The 20,451-nt window shown below is 38.1% G+C and overlaps 1 protein-coding gene and 1 pseudogene across 1 annotated transcript in view; one reads left to right on the top strand and one right to left on the bottom strand.

The window, feature by feature from the left end:
- The window catches only part of Exoc4 (exocyst complex component 4), a 755,612-nt gene that overhangs the window by 596,561 nt on the left and 138,600 nt on the right, over positions 1–20,451 (bottom strand). The gene's annotated exons all lie outside the window — the stretch shown is intronic.
- LOC131906779 (heat shock cognate 71 kDa protein-like) lies at positions 11,759–13,631 on the top strand (annotated as a pseudogene).

The raw sequence follows: 20,451 nt of genomic DNA, 5'->3' as shown, positions 1-20,451 counted from the left end.
TCTTTCCATGTTCTTAATGGTTTTTGCCCTCAAAGAGTATCTGGCTGCTGAAAAAAGTTTCTTTTTAAATTAAGTATGTTATTTATGCATATTGCAACATGCTCACTTGGCAGTGGGATGAAGATGAATAAATAAGTTATTTTCCGTCATTCAAAGGATCATAAGAGCTACAAAGAGAAGCAGCCATATATGCAAATTATGTTTTAAACAAAGGACACTTGAGAAGATATGAATAAGAAAGTTACTGCTCTACATTCTAAATCACAGCTGGGTGGCTATAGTTCTCCACTTTGAAATCCAAATTGTTCTTATTGATGATGGTCAAGTACTATGCCACACTGGATGCACAAGACAAGGTTCTTGAGTCCATATTTCCTTTCAGTCTACTGCACTATTTCTCTCCATCAGCTCACTGACAATGCACTAATGTATTTTATACCACAGTGTCAATTTCTCTCACAAGCCATCTATTCAATGCAAATACTCTACCATTTGAAGTTGAACCTAACTTCTAAAATAAAACTTAGAAGGCTAACAATGCCTTCATTATAAAATACAAAGTGTTTTGTTCTTGTTGTTTTTCTGGGTTTTTGTTGTTTTTACTTTTTTTGACACTTGGTTTCTTTGTGTGTACCCCTGTCTGTCCTGGAACTCACTTTGTAGACCAGGCTGGCCTTGAACTCACACAGATCCATCTGCCTCTGCCTCTGCCTCCCAAATGCTGGGATTAAACGAATAAGCCACCACTGCCTGGCCAAATACAAAGATCTATTGCTTATATTCAATAAAAAAAAAACTTCACCTCCACTTCAACATTTGATATTGTTGAAAACTATTAGTTGGTTTATGTATTAATAATGATCCTTCAACTAAAATTGTTTAACTTAATTTTATTTCCTTTATGTCATCTCTCACCAAAATGAAAGCCAGTACCATCACATTTCTGGACCTTCTATTATGTTGTCATTCTTCTCCAGATTTAAAAAAAAAAAAAAAAAAAAAAAAGGTTCCTATGCTCACAATATCAACTTCAAATTTTTAGGTAGCCAACATCCTATATGTGTGCTTTTAACACACTCAAATAGAACACTACATACCAGCTATGTATCTAATGTTACAATTATAATAAATGCAAACATATTATCTGCTTCATTTCACACCTTTCTGAAAAGTTAAATAACAAGTATTCTATCTCATCTCATTTTATATACTAATTATACACCCAGAAAAACACACCAATGTTTTTATACTTTAGAAATCTATAGAGTCAATAAACACACAAAAAAGATAACCAACATCATTAGCCATAGTGGAATTGCTTTGAAAACATCAGTGAAATAGTACTCTACAACCACCAGAATATTTATAATAATAATAAAAAAAGACAATAGCAAGTATTGGAGAGGACATGGGGAAATAGGAAGCCTCAAATGCTGCTGGCGGGGCAGTAAAAGAATGTAGCTACTCTAAAAAAACAGCTTGGCTATTCCAACACACAGTATCAATAGCTTAAGAATAGAATATATATACTGGAGAGAAACAGAAATGTACGTCCACACAAAACTTATACAAAAACATTCATGGAAGCATTATTGATCACAGTTAGCCAATAAAAACTACTCAAAATTCACCACACATTAATGGTTAAAAGTACAAAGTGGTGGATGTGTTTAAAAGACACTTGCTGGCAATAAGGACAAATCAGGCCCATGTGTATATACTGTAACACTTCTGTAGCTTGAAAACATTATCTGACTGCAAGAAGCCCATCAGAGAAGACTGCAGAGGACTTGACTTCAGGTAAAGGGAATGTCCAAAATAGATCAATTGTGGGAATGGAAATCATTGGTACAGCACTCACCTCAAATGTGTATGATCCTGAATTCAATCCCCACCACAGCAAAGGGTAACAACAGTGCTGTGACACAGACACAATTTTGTGAAATATATTAAAAGCCATTAAATTTTTACTTTGAACTGATAAATTTTATAAGAATTATATCTCAATAAAACTTTATATACAACATGTCAGATTATATCACATGTACTATACACTGTTTTATAGCATCCTTTATTTACTTGACATCATGTTTCTGAGATTTATCCAGTTTGTTTTTAACTATTCCATTGTATGGTTGAAAGGCATACCCCATTTATCAATTCCTCTAATTTTTTCCATATAAAGAATTGTTATAATAAACACACTTGCACATCTTCTCCTTGTTTCCATTAATGTTGACAATCTTCTAGGCTAACACATAAAAACAGAATACTGAATTTCTGAACCTGTGCATCTTCAACTTTACCAGATATTTCCAGAATGCCTGATACAAAGTTTGGAGTAATTTATTCCTAACAGCAATATACAAGACTTCCTGTTTCTTCTTATCCTTGCCAACACTTGGTGTTATCAAGCTTATTAGGTTACGCCAATCAATAGGTGTAAAATGGAATCTCACCAGGATTTAGATTTTCATTTCCTTGTTAGTGAGGGTGAACAACTTTCATAATTGGCCATTCAATCTTCTTTCCATGTCAATTGCCTAGTCATATACTTCACCTGTTTTATACAGAGTACTTTGTCTTTCAGTCATTGATTTATATGACATCTTTCAAGATTTAGTTATCTTCGGTTACTTACAAGAGTTTCAAATATATACTCCTAGTTTGTGGTCTGTCTTTTCATTTTGTTTTTATTTTTATTTTTGTTATATTGCAGATCTTTAGAATAATGTTTTTAATTGTAAGTCTTTTCTTTGGGGGCCTATAATTTTTATGTATTACTTACATATTTCTTCCCTATCATAACCTCATGTCAGCATGGCCCTTCAGAGTTGGACAGTCTTAAACAACACTGTTCTTTGAGCACGGCATGCCCAATGCTCTCTTTAACTCTCATCACCAGTGACTAGCCACATAAGACTTGCACAAGACTGGGCCCATTAATGGTTGACAGAGGAAGAGAAGAGCGCACAAGGTCCTATTCCTCACTAACAACATACAGGCAGTTAAAGTTTGCTTCCAGAGACAGAGGTTTAGCTATTTTAAGTTATTCATATTTCTATAAGTAACACCTCGCCCATGCTACCCAAGTCTAATTAAGGTAGACTTGAATGGAACTGTTTCTTTGGTCTGTCATTGGTGCCACATCTGGCATGAACAGATATTTGTTGGGCTCCTCAGGAAAAGTTCACTCAACAGACAGAATTTGTCTGAGGTGCCCCGTTTTTCTACTCTCTTGTTGATCAGCTAATGCAAACCAAACAAAACGGCGCAATGTGGTCCTCTCTAGATTTGGTAGTCTCTGAGGGACTGACAGCTAAAAGAATGATCTCTTATTTAAAACTCTTCAAAGACTCTACTACCCTTCCAACCATGTCCAGAAATGGTAAGCAAAGCCCACATGTCCCCAGGGTAAACTCAAGTTTACAAAATTGGCTCCCTTACACAATATACTAGAGCCAATCAAGGTGGAAAATCTGAAAATCAAGCCTAAATCTGACCAAACTCACTATCCTTCTTATGAAATCACCAATAAAATGTAAATGTGACATGTAAGAAGGCTGAGTTAAGGATGATCATAGACAGAACATCTACAACTTCCTAGGAGTAGTCTTTTCATTTATACTGAACAAAACAAAACATCTCTATTTAACAGACTGAATTAAGAAGACTCCCTGGTAACTCCTTTGAATTTAAGCACTAAGCAAAATGACAAGGAATTGGTGTTTGAAATGATCAAATTACCAGTTTCAGCATAATCTTCATTGGAGCTGATAAATCAGAAGAAAATTCAATGAGCTGTGCAAAAGGAAAATCATTGGAGTCAACAGAGGGAGCATTCTGAAAGGGGTCTTCAGTAGATGGAGCTCTCCCCTCTGTGCTGAACCTTTGAAAACGGAAATGGGAAAAGCTGGAAATAGGCATCACACAAAGGTTCTGCACATTGGCACTGATTAAAATGCCAATCACCCTTCTTGTAAGAGCACACACATTAACTCTCTTGTACTGGCCGCACTTCACCCCTGAATAATGTTATTATTCAAGGTATACAAGGTAACAGCAATGTCTTCAAGACTCCTAAGAATGAAGCAGAGTTGTTGCCTAGTATTTCTCCATCAAGCCACCTCTTTGCCAAAGGCAGCAGCATAACCATAAACTAGCTGGGATCTAGCTTTCCTGGGCAGAACCCTTGAAGTTTACCTTTCCCCTCAAATGTTGGTGACTCAGGAAAACTTTCTTTCTGGTTGCTGCTTCTTTCCTTTTCTTTTATGAAAAGTGAACACAGGAGGCCTAAACTTGCTATGTAGGCCAAGATGACTTGAACTCCTTCCTGATCCTCCTTTTTCTACCATCAGGTTCTGGGATTATAGACATGCACCATCACACCCAGCATTACAATATACTTTTGCCATCCAATGTCAGTCAACAAAATACTAGCCAATTTTTAAAGCTGAATTCTGAAGGTGTCTGATAGATACATACCATAAACTCTGAATAATCTAAACTCTTCTCCAAGGCAGCCCACTGCAAAGCAAGACAAACTTTGGAGGGATGTCAGGTAACAACTTCTCAAAAGTCATACCCTCCAAACAAACTCACTGACAAGTTCTTAAATGCCTCAGCTTATTTTTTAGACTTATTTTTATTATTTTTAACTATGTGTAAGTAAGGGATATATACATGACTGTGGTGCCTTCAGAGGCCAGAAGCATCAATCTTTCTGGAGCTGGACTTACAAGCAGTTGTGAGCTTCCTGACATGGATGCTAGAAACAGATTCTAGTCCTGTACAAGAGCAGAAAGCATTCCTAACCACTAAGCCATCTCTCTAGCCCCTGATGACTCACTCAAAGGCTCCGGAGTGCACTTGCATTCAAGAACTTCAGGATAAACAACACTGCATAAGATCCACATAAACTGGCATGTTCTACTTGACCTCGCACACAGCCTTCCTAAAACCAGCATACTCTCTGACCTTGAGGATAAGTCCCTCATAATCTGATCATAACTTGCACCTGGAGGTGCCTTCCCTGGGGTATTGAATCCAGAGATTATTGTTCAGAAGATTTTCTTCAAAGTGTTTAGATGAAATGTAAAGACTAAGAAATTGTTGTACTTTTGCTGATGAACCCTGAAAGCATTAAATCCATAGATATAATCTGAGATAAGATCTGGATAGGATTCTGTAGGTGTGAGGATGGACTAAGAGTACTGGCAAAGGTCAGGAAATGCACACAGAATGGGAAATATCTATAGAGTGTATAAATCACTAACAGCAATTCTACTACATGATAACAATTCTCAACTCTGCTTCTGAAGACAATAACGTGATGCTTTGGGATGTTCTGTATGTTAAATATGTTGCTCTGATTGGTTAATAAATAAAACACTGATTGGCCAGTAGCCAGGCAGGAAGTGTAGCTGGGACAAGGAGAGAGGAGAATTCTGGGAAGTGGAAGGCTAAGGCAGGAGACGCTGCCAGCCACTGCCATGAGAAGATGTTAAGATACTAGTAAGCCACGAGCCACATGACAACTTTAGATTAATAGAAATGGGTTGATTTAAGATATAAGAATAGTTAGCAAGAAGCCTACCACGGCCACAGTTTATAAGTAATATAAGTCTCTGTGTGTTTACTTGGTTGGGTCTGAGCAGCTGCGGGACTGGTGAGTGAGAGAGAATTGTCCTGACTGTGGGCCAGGCAGGACCAGGAAAACTCTAGCTACAACGTGATAACAGACCACACTCCATAGACAGTGCTTTCAAAGGGGATTTATGATCAAAAGCTGAATACCTCCTTATATTTGACAAATATTTCTCATAAACTATTTAAAGACTCTCCTTTATAGTGAAAAATAACTATATAAAATATGAAGTTCAGGGGCTAGAGAGATGTCTCAGTGGTTAAGAGCCCTGACTGCTCTTCCAGAGGACCAGAGTTCAATTCCCAGCACCTAGGCAGCTCACAACTGTCTGTGATACCAGTTCCAGAGAATCTGACACCCTCATACAGACATATATGAAGGCAAAAAACACCAATGCATATAAAATAAAAATACATTATTTTTTTTAAAAAAGACATGAAGTTCAAATGTTTCTTTACAAAACTAAGTATGAGTTTACACTAATCTGTTTACAACTTTTGGCTAACTTCATCAAGACAGAAAAAAATCTGATTTCTATATGACAGTCAGCAATAATGCTAAACAAAGATTATTGTCAAAAATAAACCGAAGTAAACTGAGCAAAAGGTATTGATTAGTCCCTGTAACTTCAGCATCTTAAGACCATTGCTCTATCCAATGCAGTACATGTCTAAAACCAGAATACAGCAAGATCATGGAGGTGCACCTAGCATAATTTAAATCCTCTGTATTTATTAATTCTTAGTAAACATTCACGATAATAAATTTTACTACTATTTCTAGGGACTGCGTGGACCAATTGCTTTTCTCATTTCTGTGACAAAAGCAATTTAAAGAAGAAAGGATTCATATGGCTCACAGTTTGAGGGTACATTCCATCATGAAGGGGACACATGGCAGCAAGAGTAGCTCTAGGTGTGGCAGCAGAAACAGGAGGCAGCTGGTCCCACTGCACTGCATCAGGAAGCTGAGAAGTACTGGTACTGGGCTGGTTCCCTCACCTGCTTCTTTATTTTAGGTCGAGGACCCAAATCCATGGGGTGGGGTCACCACATTCAAGGTGGACTTTCCTTCTTCAGTTAAATCTTTCTGAACACATCTTCATAAGAGATGCCCAGTGGTATATCCCCTAGAGAATTCTAAATTCAGGCAATTTGACAATGACAATCAATCACCTCACCTCTAATACAAAATTAAGTAGGAGATGGCTCTCTCTGTGTGCCTTACAATCATACACAAAGGGGGGGGGGGGATACATACACATAAATACCTCAGTCTTGGGAGTTCATTTCATAACCTTATGCACAATGCTAATTTCCCTAATGCTTTTTCTCTAATATTATGCTTTCTTCCCTCCCTTCTTTGATATCTTTGAAAATGTAATTCCTGATAAGAAGACTCTATGGTACTACAAAACAAATGCCCAGCACATTACTGTGAATCCCACAGGCTAACCGTGTGGTGCTCACAAGCATAAAACCATTTCAAAAGTGCATTCACTGTGTTCGGGCTCAGCAGGATAGACTGTCTGAAGATAGGGAAAAATAAAAAGGCTTTAAAAAGGCAGCGTCAGGTTAGCTAAAATTTCATTCCTTAGGCTCCCCTCCCAGAAGAAAACTCCCTGAGACCCTTCATGGTGAGCCTCTTTCTTTCTTTGTCATATCAGGCTAAAATATCTGAACACTGCTTTAAGAGCATCTTATGAGTAGGTTATTGACAATAAGGAATCAAAGAAATGAATGAATCTTTTCAGTTCAATGACACCAGGCCTCTCTCTAAGTAAAGTCTTGTAATTTCCACTACTTTATTTCACCCACCCACACCCCCTTCGCAGCCCTGCAAGGGTGATTAACCCAGAACTCTGAGAAGGAAAGTATTTCCAACACTTTTCAAGCTAACCAATAGGAACATTCTTCAGAATACAAGTTCCCCAGGGCAATTAAAACATAGAGAAAAGAAAGAAGGCCTTAACTAACAACTACAAGCTGCCAACTATCTGAATAAGGCCAATTGTTAGTATGTTCACAGAAGGAAAAGTTAGGCAAGGGTCAGGATGAGGAGAGCAGAAGGCCAGCACACTGCTCTGAGGCAGCAATCTCCAAAGCATAGGTGGGTAAACGCCTCTGAAACATCTGAAGAGCAGCACAGAAACTTGGCCTTCAGCACATCTCTCTCCTCACCAGTCACATGCCACATGGCTGCTTTAAGGTTGTGCTCAGCCACAGCAATGCAGGACAGACTTTACACGTGGATCATTTCTCCCACTTGTGTGGTAGAAACTGTAGAGACTGAATTAGAATAAAAGAGGAAACCTAACATGGCTAAAATGTCTTTCAATTTAGTGGGCCAACAGAACAGTAGTTTTCTGTAGAAAAACAAAATCTCAATAATGTGGTAATAAACTTGATCATTATGTTACTGTATTTTAGCTAAACACGTATGTATTAGCTACTTTATGGTACAATTCCTTATGAATAGAACAGAGACGTAGCCTATGTGTAAGAAGACGATTTAGCTATACAATAAACTAGGAGCTTTTTGTGATTTTGATTACACTTCTCTTTTTATACAATCACTCCAGATTTCTCCAACAAGAAAACTGCTGGCATGAGACAGTTCCAACACAAAATACTTGCAGAGGTTCCAAAAGTTCTTTTCCTTACAAAAAACAGTGAATGTTGAAATATGCAAAGTTAAATGCAAAAAAATCACTGATCCAAGTTCAGTCATCTTCAACTAGTCCAACAGGGCACAACCCACAGCTGGAATCACTATACTATACAAATATACTGAATCTACACATGGCAGACTAAAAAGAATGTAGGAAGTAATGTAATATTTCAATAAAGTGTATGAACTTTGTTGTAAGACTAATTTGAGTTCAAACCCAAGCTCTGCCACTTAATCGTAAAATATGAACAAAGCCTGATTGCTATTCTTTCATAGCTTAATTAAACATGACATATTTTCACATGGCTGATACCCCTTAAGTCACAATGCCTTTAACCTTCATGTTGAACGAGTCTTGATTATTTGAATTCATTTTCCTGATATGAATCTATTAAAAGAAAAAAATTATTCTGTCACTGGTTAAAATAGCAAAGAAATCTTTATTCAAGACTACTTCTGTATTGCAGAGAGACTGGGCCTAATTCCATATCTAGCAAAGAAGCTGGTGATTTACAGCCAATGAGCAGTAATAAAAACATACACAGGAGACACAGTTGTGGGGAAGGGAGTTCTTATCAAACTAAATTAGCATAATTCTTGCTAAAAATGGGTGAAAGACTTACACATTAGGTAAGGGATGAGGCATTTGATCAGATGTCAAATGTGAAGCCATTCTCCCTAAGCTGGCATAGCAAGAGTTTTGCTAAACTAGACTCACCAGAGATGGACACAGAGGATCAAAGTCACCCAACATCAAAGCCAAGCTGGGAAGAGGGCTGAGGGAAGGCCACTAAAGATCAATCAAGGAGATAGGTCAGGAGTAAGCAAGCCCTGTGTAGGGACACAAGAGGAGCCTCTCTTACTGAGTGCAAGAGTCACTCCACATACTGCAAACACTGGTTTTGGAAGCAAAGAGCTAGTACCTCTCACCCTCTATCCAAGCTATGCACAGGGACATTCTAAACATATCAGCTATACTTAAGTAGCATTTCATATCTGCCAGTCACAGTTTGTTTTTTTTTATCTGCTGGTATTGTCAATACAAGTGATTATTGGCCTAAATGAAGAATTTCTGTATAAGCAGACACAAACAGGTAAAGTGAACTATGAGATTTGTACTTTATTTATCAGCTGATATGTTCCCCACATATTTCTTTTCCTAGTTTTTCTTATCATAAACACTTCACACTTTATACTATAAAAATATAACAATGAAATTATGAGGTGATGAGAAAGAACCAAAAAAAAATTCCAATGCCTTTCTCTACAGCTTAAATTAAATCTAGGAGAAATGAAGAGTAAAACCATGCTTCTAGTATTTTTAAGAATGGAGAAACAGTAGGTAACTTAACAGATACGGATACTATGAGTTCTCACATCCAAGCATTACTAGCTCTCTGAACTTAAGCCATTAAGTGTTTTAAAGAAGTTTCCAAACTGTGCTCTCAAAAATGCCACAGAGGTATATCACAGTCAACCCATGGTGACAGTAGCAGAAATTTGGAATCAGAGTCTATTTAAGATACAAATTCATGTTTCCAGCTCTAAACTGTAATCCAGATAATACCTGCGATGGTACATTGGCTATAAAATGCAAACAAAATATCACTTTATAAAATTATAATGTGAATATTTGTGAATGACATTTATGTAATTTTATTATAATTTGAAAACAGAAACCACAAAAGAGAAATGATTTCGTTTTTCAGAGTTTGCAAAGCTCTCTATTTCCACTCAAATATGTATTAATCTTATGATTACTATTCCAGATCTTTTCCCTCCTCCTTCATATTTAATATGGCTCATTGCCTACATACTAAAACAAAATTACAAATTTTATTTTATTGACATTTGCTGTTTGTACATCATTAAAACTTGATCGCTAAATGTTGTATGAACTTAATATAAAGTTTTCATAGCCTCAGGCACATTGCTGATACTTCTTTAAACAAACTTAAGTTTTAACCATCTCCACCACTTTCAGTCTCTTGAACAGTCAATTTCTCTACAGGCCAGGCTCTACAAAAACAGATATGCACAGCAACTCAGTCTTGCCCCAGAGGTTCCCGGTCAATCCAAGAACAGACAACAACTACATAAGGTAAAAAGTGCTGAACAAAAATTTAGGGAAATCCACAACAAGGGTACCAATCCTTCCCAGGGTGTTTAGAAAATGCCTTCCAGAAAGCTTGATACCAAAGCTGAGAAGTGACAAAATAAATGAAAATTGCCCAGGAAAATAGGATATGATGGTAAACTGATTGTCAGTTTGACAGGATCTAGAATCATCTAGGACTGACCATGTCTGAGGGATTTCCTAGAGGGGGTTAACAGACAGAGGAAGACCCACCTAACTGCGGGCCGCACCACTCCATGGGCTGAATAAAAAGAAAAAGGTACCTGAGCAGCAGTGTTCATCAGTCTCTGACTAGATGAAACATGATCAGTTGGCCTCCTCCCCTGCTGCAATGTCTTTCCTGCCATGAGGGAATGCATGTCCTCTAACTGTAAGCCAAAATAAACGCTTCTTTCTTTAAACTGCTTCTTTTCAGGTATTTGGTCCCAACAGTACTACAAGCAACTAACATGGAAGGTTGAATAAAAGTATCATAGTGGAATGTACAAAATCTTGGGAGAATTCGAGAATAGATCACCCCCTCACCCTGAGGAAATCAGTGAGACAAAACGGAAGTCTTTATGCCAAGCCAAGGACTTTAAACTTGACCTAAAGTTTCAATGTTAAGGAAAGATTTGTTATTTTAAAAGATAGTCCTGGTGCAATGTGAAGAGTAAATCATAACAGGGCTACATCTATGAATGGGATAATAGATGTAGAGAGAGAAAAGGGTCCCCTAAACTAAAGCTGTGGCCATGGAGAAAGAAAGAGGGCCTTCAGAGGTATGAAAGCAAAACATTAAGACTTCTGTGATTCATGAGCTGCATTTGGGACCTGGAGCAGAATTGTCAAACTCATGGGTTGCTCAACTTGAGATTGCAACTGGTTTAGTACTCATCACTAAGTTAAGCAAGCAGGTATCATTCTAGTGACTTAACAATACATTAACTAGCCTAATTCATCTTTATAATTTAAGGAAAATTCATTGTCATCTAATGCACTGATACCTAGAAAAGTTCAGAGTTTGCATGATGCCCAGCCAATAGTTATTTCTCAAATACAATGGAAAAGAAATTAAGAGAGAGACTAAAGAGGTAGGAATCTTGATCCCAAAACAGGTCCCAAAACCTCCATGCTATAAAAAAGGAAACAGGAATAGATGTATGTTTCTTATGAATAACAGGATTTTTCCTACTGTTCTAGAAACAAGGATTAAAATCTTGCTACTCATATTCAAAATGTGGTCAAGCTCACTGAATACAACAGCAGCTTTCAGGGATGTGTGTTCTTGTCGTCAGCACAGCCAGGCATACATGCAAGCAATCATGTCTAAGGAACCAACACTGGGCATTGACCTTGGCACCATCTACTGCTGGGAGGGCGGGGGTCTCTCATCATGGAAAAGCAGAAATAATTGCCAATGACTAGAGTAACTAACCACACCGAGCTATGTTGCTTTTATTGACAACAAAATGATTCACTGACAATGCTGCAAAGTTTCAAGTTGTGATGAACAACACTAAGACAATTTTTGATGCTGAGCATCTGACTGATCGGGTGTAGGTGTGATGGTGCTAGACCTTTATAGTGGTGAATGATGCAAGCAGCCTAAGGGTCTAAGTAGAATAAGAAGGGGTGATCAAATTTTTCTACCCAGAAAAGGTGTCCTCTAGGGTTTTAATGAAGATAAAGGAAATTGCAGAAGCCTATCTTGGGAAGACTGTTGTCAATGCTGTGGTCACAGTGGCAGCTGACTTCAGTGACCCTCAGCAGCAGGGAACAAAAGATGTACTTAGAATCAAGAAAGAAAACACTGCTGCTACTATTGCTTGTGGAATAGATAAGAAGGTTTGAGCCTAAGGAAATACGCTGATTTTTTATTTGGAAGTAGTACTTTTGATATGTCAGTCCTTACTATTGAGGACGTAATTTTTTAGTTCAAATCTATAGCAGAAGACACCCATTTGGGTAAAGACTTTGGCAACTGGATGGTTAATAATTTTATTGCTGAGTTTAAATGCCAGCACAAAAAGGACATCAGTTAAATCAAGAGAGGTATCCCTCATCTGTATACTGCTTGTGAATGGGCTAAGTGTACCCTCTCCTACAGTACTGAGGCCAGTAATAAAATTGATTTTCTCTATAAGGGAATAAATTTCTGTATCTACATTACCCAAGCTCAATTTGAAGAATTGAATACTAACCTGTTCTTGGGCACTGTAGATCCTATAGAAAAGGTCCTTCAAGATGTCAAATTAGACAAGTCACAGATCCATGATACTGTCCTAGTGTGGCTCTACCAGCATTCCCAAGAGTCAGATGCTTCTGCAAGACTTCTTCAATCGAAGAGAACTGAATATGAACACTAACCCTGGTGAAGCCATTGCTTATAGTGCAGTTATCTACACAGCCATCCTCTGAAGACAAGTCTGGAAATGTTCAGGATTGGCTGCTCGTAGATGTCACTCTTTGTCCCCTTTGTGCCGAAACCCCTGGTGGAGTCACACCTGTCCTCATCAAGCACAATACCATCACTCAGATCTGGCAGACACAGACCTGCACTACTTACTCTGACCACCAGCCAAGGGTGCTCACTCATATAGATGGAGGAAAACATCCATGACTAAAGATAACAATCTGCTGGGAAAGTTTGAACTCCCAGGCATACCTCCAGCACACGGTGGTGTTCCTCAGATTGAAGTCACTTTTGACATTGATGCCAATGACATCCTCATAGTTTCTGCTGTAGATAAGAATACAGGAAAGGAGAACAAAATCACCATTACCAATGACGGGGGCCACTTAAAAAAGGAGACTATTGAGTACATGATCCAGGAAGCTCAGGAGTACAAAGGAAGATGAGACAAGAAGAGACAAAAGTATCATCCAAGAATTCACTGGAGTCCTCCGTATTCAACATTAAAGTAACAATTGAAAATAATAAACTTCAGGGCAAGATCAATGATAAGAAAAAAGTGAAGATTCTAGAAAGTGTAATAAAATCGTCAGTTGGCTGGAAGAATCAAACTGCAGATAAAAAAAAAATTGAACACCAGCAGAAAGAACTGGAGAGAGATTGTAACCCCATCATTATCAAGCTTTACCGGAGTGCTAGAGGACTACAGAAGGATGCCTGGGGGCTTCCCCGGGATGGGAGCTCCTCCCTCAGGTTGTGCTTTTTCAGAGCCCACCCTTTGAAGAGGCTAATGAAGTTGGCCCAAGGAGATGTGTAGCATTTTTCCACAGGAAAACATTTAAAGGACCCAAATTTAGCAAGTTCCATGGTACTTTTAAAATTGAGCTGCTACAGCAAATTACTGGGCATTATCAATTTTTTAATAGGATTGTGCACACAGGGCGGGGAGGGGGGTGAATAACACTGAACATTATAAGTATTGGATATTGAGTGGAAATGCAATGCCTTAAATAAAACTATTTAAAATTGTGGGGGGAAATGTTGTCAAAGCACTGGTACCACCTGAAACCTTGTTAGAAATGCAGTTCTCTAGCCCCATCTGAGAAATGTTGAACAAGAGTCTACATTTGAAGAAGACCCCAGAGATTTATAGACTTGGGAGATCTTAAGAATCACCAAAAGAACTTGCCAGCAACTCACTCTCTATGGATGAAAGAAAAATGCTTTAGCTGACCTTATACCTGATTAAAAGAGTAACTCAACAATGCTTCTTATTACACCACAAACAAAGCAACACACACAGGCATTAATTTTGATGAACTAGTGTTCATCAAAAAGTAATGCAAAGCCAAATATGATGGCACATGTTGTAGCCCACTAGGTTTCCTAGCGGCTGTACCCAGCAGGACTGCATAAGAGGTTGATTGGACTACGGGCCTGGTTATCAGGTATTTGGAAGAGTCTACACTTGACTGTAACTAGCAAGGGGGAGGTCTTTTGCTCCACCCCTTGGCATTGTTATAAACAGACCTTTGGAATAAAGTTCTGGGCGGTGGATAAGGATCCAGGCCCACTCGAGTCTATCCTGTGTTTCTATTTTCTCTCCCCTCTTTATTTCTAACTAAGTCTCTTATCCCTCACTCCTCAAGAGTCCCTGGGGTAAATAAATGTGGGGGCTGGTCTGCCACAGGCACACGCATTTCATCCCACACTGGGAAAACAGAGATAGATGGATCTCTGAGTTCAAGATCAGCCTGGTCTATATAATGAGTGCCAGGACAAGGGCTATGTAGAGAGACTGTGTCTCCCAAAAGAGAGGGGGGAAAAAAAGTAATGCAAGGTCTCCCATATTTGATAGCATAGAATAAATACCTAAAACTATGGTTTGGCTTTCCTTTAAATATTTTCGCAAAGAAAAAATTATTCCCGCTACCTATTTGCTGAGTAGCACAATTGATAGCTTACGTAATTTTAAGTCATTCCTAGTTTCCTAGTTTCCCAGGGGAGCTTTGCAAAGCTCTTAATTATGTACTAGTCTTGAACATCTATTTCATTAGCCAATTTTCTGCCCACTTCCTTTGTCAGGTGAAAATGTGTCACCATAGTTCTTAAGAGAAAACACAGTTAATGTGTTTTGGATAGTAAATTGCCTTAAAAGGATAATTAATATTTCAACTGCAAAATAGCACATCTATTAAAATAACAAATTTTTAAAAATAGATTAAAAGGATGAAGAAGCTAAACTCAAAATCTGGACAAAGTCAACAAGAGTCATTGTACAAACTCAATGGTATCTTTATGTTAAATCTTCAATTAAAGAGATCCATCCTAATATTTTATTCTCTAATTATTAGAAGAACCTGAAACACTATAAATGATTTTTAAGACTAAAGTCACAGAGAAATTAAATACCTGACTAAATGAAAGAGAAAAGTAAAAAGACACCTAAATTGGAATCAATATTGGGACAAAAGCTGCTATACAGAAGCTTAACCTCTCTAGACTGACAATAATAAGAACATGTGGCCTATTACATCAAGAAACAATGTTGTGCACAAACAGCGATGATGAGCAACTCGTAGCCACAGAGCAGAGTGCTTATAAACATTATGGGAAATCTTCTGATGGAAAATAAAACTGGAGAGACATTTCAATATGTTTTGCTGCTTCCTACATAACTTAAGAGTTTAGCAACCTAGCTTCAAGAGAAATCTCTGGCTATAGACTGACTGTCCTGTGACCGTCCTCAAGGTCTTATACTTTTGTTTGTTTTATCTTACTTTCAGCCTCCATCTTTCATTTCTCTGCTTCTGTTCCTTAGACCTCTACCTTCTATTACACAATTCACTTTCCAGAATTAACCTTCCTGCTGTGGATGACTGATTGATAAATAAAACACTGATTGGCCAGTAGCCAGGCAGGAAGTATAAGAGAGGAGAATTGAGAGAACAGGAAGGTGGAGAGGAGGAGACGCCAGCCTGCCGTCCTGGGAGCATCATGTAAAGGCAGCAGGTAAAGCCAAGGAACACATGGCGACATACAGATTAACAGAAATGGGCTGAGTATAAGAGTAAGAGCTAAGCCGGGCGGTGGTGGCGCACGCCTTTAATCCCAGCCTCGGGAGGCAGAGCCAGGCGGATCTCTGTGAGTTCGAGGCCAGCTTGGGCTACCAAGTGAGTCCCAGGAAAGGCGCAAAGCTACACAGAGAAACCCTGTCTCGAAAAACCAAAAAAAAAAAAAAAAAAAAAAAAAAGAGTAAGAGCTAGACAATGGTAGGCCTGAGCTAATGGCCAAGTAGTTTAAATAATATAAGCGTCTGTATGTTTATTTTATAAGTGGGCTCTGGGACTGCCGGGGTTTGGCGGGACCCGGAGAGAAAAACTCTAGCTACACCTTCCCATCTATCCCCTACAGATATTTCTGTACCCATCTCCTCAGCCATTCTATTAACCCACTAGGTAGCACAAAGAAAGAGAAGACATTTCAGAGAGGGTACATAGAGAAAGGAGACATCAGAAAAACATTGGATAATTGTTAATAGTCAAGAAAGACTAAAGCTGGAAGAAAGGAACTGAAGGGGAATTCCTCAAGGACTCTCACTTTTGTGCTTAAAATGCTGAAGTAAAGAGAAGAGTGGAGGAGTCTAAAACAGAGACAGAGTCAAAAAGAAACTATAAATTAAACTCAGTTATCTGGCATTATCATGCTATCATAAAAAGCAAAACTTTCTAAGGACAAAAACACATAAGAAAGCATGATAAAAAACCTTTAGGTGATGGAGAGAGGGATCAGTAGTTAATAGTGTTTGGTTTGCAACACCCATGTTTAGCAGTTCAAAACTATCTGTATCTCCTGCTCCAGGACGATTTGATGCCTGTGGCCTTAGATATCTACACTCAAGTACACACATCCACACACATAATTTAAAATAATACATACAGGTACTTTAAAATTAAAAACCAATCTTCAGTCAATAGGATACCTAAAACAGCTGATCCAATACAAACATCAGGAAGTAGCTTATTAAATGGTTGTCCCAAATAAACAAATGTCAAGTAGGCAGAGGAAGACAGAAGAGGACATCAAATCTAATATTAAGGGGCATACAAACTAGGTTCTTAGTAAGTTCATGTTAATTACTCATTTTAGTATTAGTACTGAGAATTCTTAATAGAGTATACATAGAATAATCAAGACCATCAAAAATCTCTATCCTCTATAGCAATGGCTCTCAACCTATAGGTTGTGACCCATTTGAGACGGAAATATCCTTTCACAGGGGTTGCATATCAGATATCCTGCATATCATATATTAACATTATGATTCATAATAGTACCAAAATTACAGTTATGGAGTAGCAACGAAAATGACTTTATGCTTGGGAAGTTATTACAACATGTGTTAAAGAGTCACAGCATTAGGAAGGTTGCAAACCACTGCTCTAGGGCAAGGTCTTCAAGTATCAGAATATACAAGTATCAAGACAAGCCTAAGCTAACTGCTCATCTTACACCTGATAAACCAGCACTCTACATACATGCTTGTGCACATACTCACGCTCATTCTCCCTCTCCATTTTCCACCCTTGCTGAACATATATTCAGGACCTACTTGTCATGAGAATAAACTCAAAATACATATTAAAGTAATGAACACTGTTTCCAACATAGAAATTGTAAATAAATAAATAGATAGATAGATAGATAGATAGATAGATGGATGGATGAATAAATAAATAAGTAGATAAGTAAATAAGTAAGTGGTATTTTCTATGAATCATTACTTAACTGACAATCAAGATCCTTACAACTATAGCTTCACCTTACCTCTCACACATTTGAATAGTAACGGCGGCCTTACACAAACCTTTGTTCCATTGAAACAGCTCCATCTGGGGAGGGAGACTTCTTAAGAGTTGGGGAGGGAGGTAAATAAAGAAGGAAGGAAGAGGGTAAAGGGGAAGAGCATGGTACAAGTGATTTGATCAAGGAAATAGGAAATGGGGTGCTCTAGGGAAAGGGGAGGGAAATATGAAAGGACAGGTGAGTGTAAAATAACAAAAAGCCATAAGGAATATTATTTTTTAACTACTATTATTAACATATTATTAACTATTTATGTAAAACAACATATAAGATACAAAAATCTGTCCGTAAATACACATACATAGTTTAAATGAACTTTTCTTATCTGGATTAACAGTGTTCCCTCCAAGAGCCAAAGAGCATCTAAAAATCCCCAATGACAGACATGAGAATCCCTCTTTTGAGTTGTTAGACAGGGCTGCCAAAGAGACTCCCAAAGCATAGAGCTTATTGTTATTGCCCTTGCCTGCACCCAAAGGTGGCTGAAGACATCATGTTCTTCAGCAGACACAGGGCACAGAGGACCCTGAGATAGAACTGACCTGAATGTCTCCTTCCTGAGGACTAGCTTTTCATGGTAACAGAAGGTGCCACACAAGCTTCCAAAGGGCCCACCAGGCTCTGACGCATATGAACCACAATATGACTGCATGGCACCAAACTCTACGGGTGCAGTAGTGGCGCACATACCTTGGCAGCAACTAACAGCTCTCTAAATGGACTGAAGATCTTTCAACACGAGGGAAACCATGCCTGGTATTAGAAACTGAGCCAACTATTCAGTGCCAGCGAAGCCTGGATCTTGAAGGAAAACTGACAATCCCTAACAATAATCTAAACATGTTTCCTTGTAGTTGCAGATGACTGTAGTCTTCACCGCTCATCAAGGAAATTTCTCTTTACAACAGGCAGAGACCATTACAAAAAAACAAACCAAAAAAAAAAAAAAAAACAACCAATCAAAATGAAAGTTGTGGAGCCTAGTCCCAATGGATACACCTACAAAATATTCCTAACTTAAGGCTCTGGGAATATTATGGAAGAGGAGGCATAAGAATTGTAAGAGCCAGATGATCTGGGAAATTACTATGAGACTGTGACTCCTAGCAATGTCAAAAGCTACACCTATAAGTCTCACCAGCACAATTGCCTAAATGAGAACTGAACAAATACAAAGCCAATAGACATACAAAGGAGATAGAAAAAAGACCACAATGCCTCAACCCTACACAAAGAATTACAGGAAACTAAGGAATGCTAAGATTGGAAAAAATAGTCCTTTCCAGGGAAGAGCACACCAATTTGTTATCCAGTACCAAATGTTTAACCCTGAAAATACACATATAAGTAACAATATGAGCAGGTTATATTTAGGAACATGTATGTACATACATATACACATAATTTATATAATAACAATAAAAATGAGGCCATAAATTTGAAAGAGAAAAAGGAAGGAGGGGTATAAGGGGAAGTCTGGAAGGAGCAAAGGAAAGAGGGAAATGATGAAATAATAGTACAATCTCAAAAAAAAAATGCCATCTTCCATGCACCATTACTCCATTAACCTCACTCCATGTCATTCTTCTCTCTGTTCAGTCCCAGTCTTCTAAGTACTCCATCATCAAAAGGTAGTCTAACTCTAATCTCACCTCCATGTATAGCATGTCTAAAAGGACCCAACTTCTCTCCCACGATACCCTCAACCATATTTTAACTTAATCACTATTGTGGTGGTTTGAAAGAAAAATGGCCTCCCAAAGGGAGTGGCACTATTAGAAGGTGCGGCCTTGTTGGAGTAGGTGTGGTCTTGTTGGAGTAAATGTGTCATAGTAGACTTGAGCTTTGAAGTCTCATATATGCTCAAACCACGTCCAGTGAGACAGACCACTTTCTGTTGCCTTTGAGTCTAGATGTAAGAACTCTGAGCTCCTTTTCTAGCACCATGGCTGCCTGAATGCTGCCTTGCTTCTTGACATGATGATAATGGACTAAACCTCTGAACTGTAAGCCAGCCATCACAATTATATGCTTTCCTTTATAAGAGTTGTCATGGGCATGTTGTCTGTTCACAGCAATAGAAACCCTAAGACAACTACTAATAAGAAATAATCTGTGTGCATCTCTGACTATAACCATTCAGTCCTAGGTTTTAAAATACTGATACAACATTTCTGAAATGTACAGAAATGACTTTTGTAAGGGAAGCAATTTCTGAATATAAAAGCTGTGTTCATTTCTGTATCTGTAGTGTAGAAAAAAGAATCTTGGACATTCATAATCTTTCTTGAGGAAAGAGCTACAAGAGGCTGGTATTATGTTATTTCCTGAGTATGTGTTCACTTATTTGTAGCCTTAATTCAGGAAAATAAATACTTAGAATATGCACACATTTTTGTAAGACTAAAAGCTAATAGTGGCATATTAGCCACTACAGTGATTCTAACCCCTGTTCTGCGTTCAAGAGCACTAAGGAACACTTGTTTTCCTTCTGTGGTTCTAATGCTTCTTCGCCCTTTTAACAAGGTGATGTTATTAGACTCAAAGAAAAATACTAGCCAGAAGTTGAAAATGGCAATATTTCATGGATAATACTGCTTTAATTTAAAGGAATGCTAGGAGGACTGCCTAACTTACATGAATACAGTACTTTGGAAATGTAGATAGTTTACAAATTCTAAAGGACAATAACAATGGTGAGCTATCTATATGTTAACATTTATAAAATGTAAGTAA

Source organism: Peromyscus eremicus, chromosome 3 (assembly GCF_949786415.1).
Source record: "Peromyscus eremicus chromosome 3, PerEre_H2_v1, whole genome shotgun sequence".
In the NCBI taxonomy this organism is placed as follows: Eukaryota; Metazoa; Chordata; class Mammalia; order Rodentia; family Cricetidae; genus Peromyscus; species Peromyscus eremicus.
This window is presented reverse-complemented; position numbering and strand designations above follow the sequence as displayed.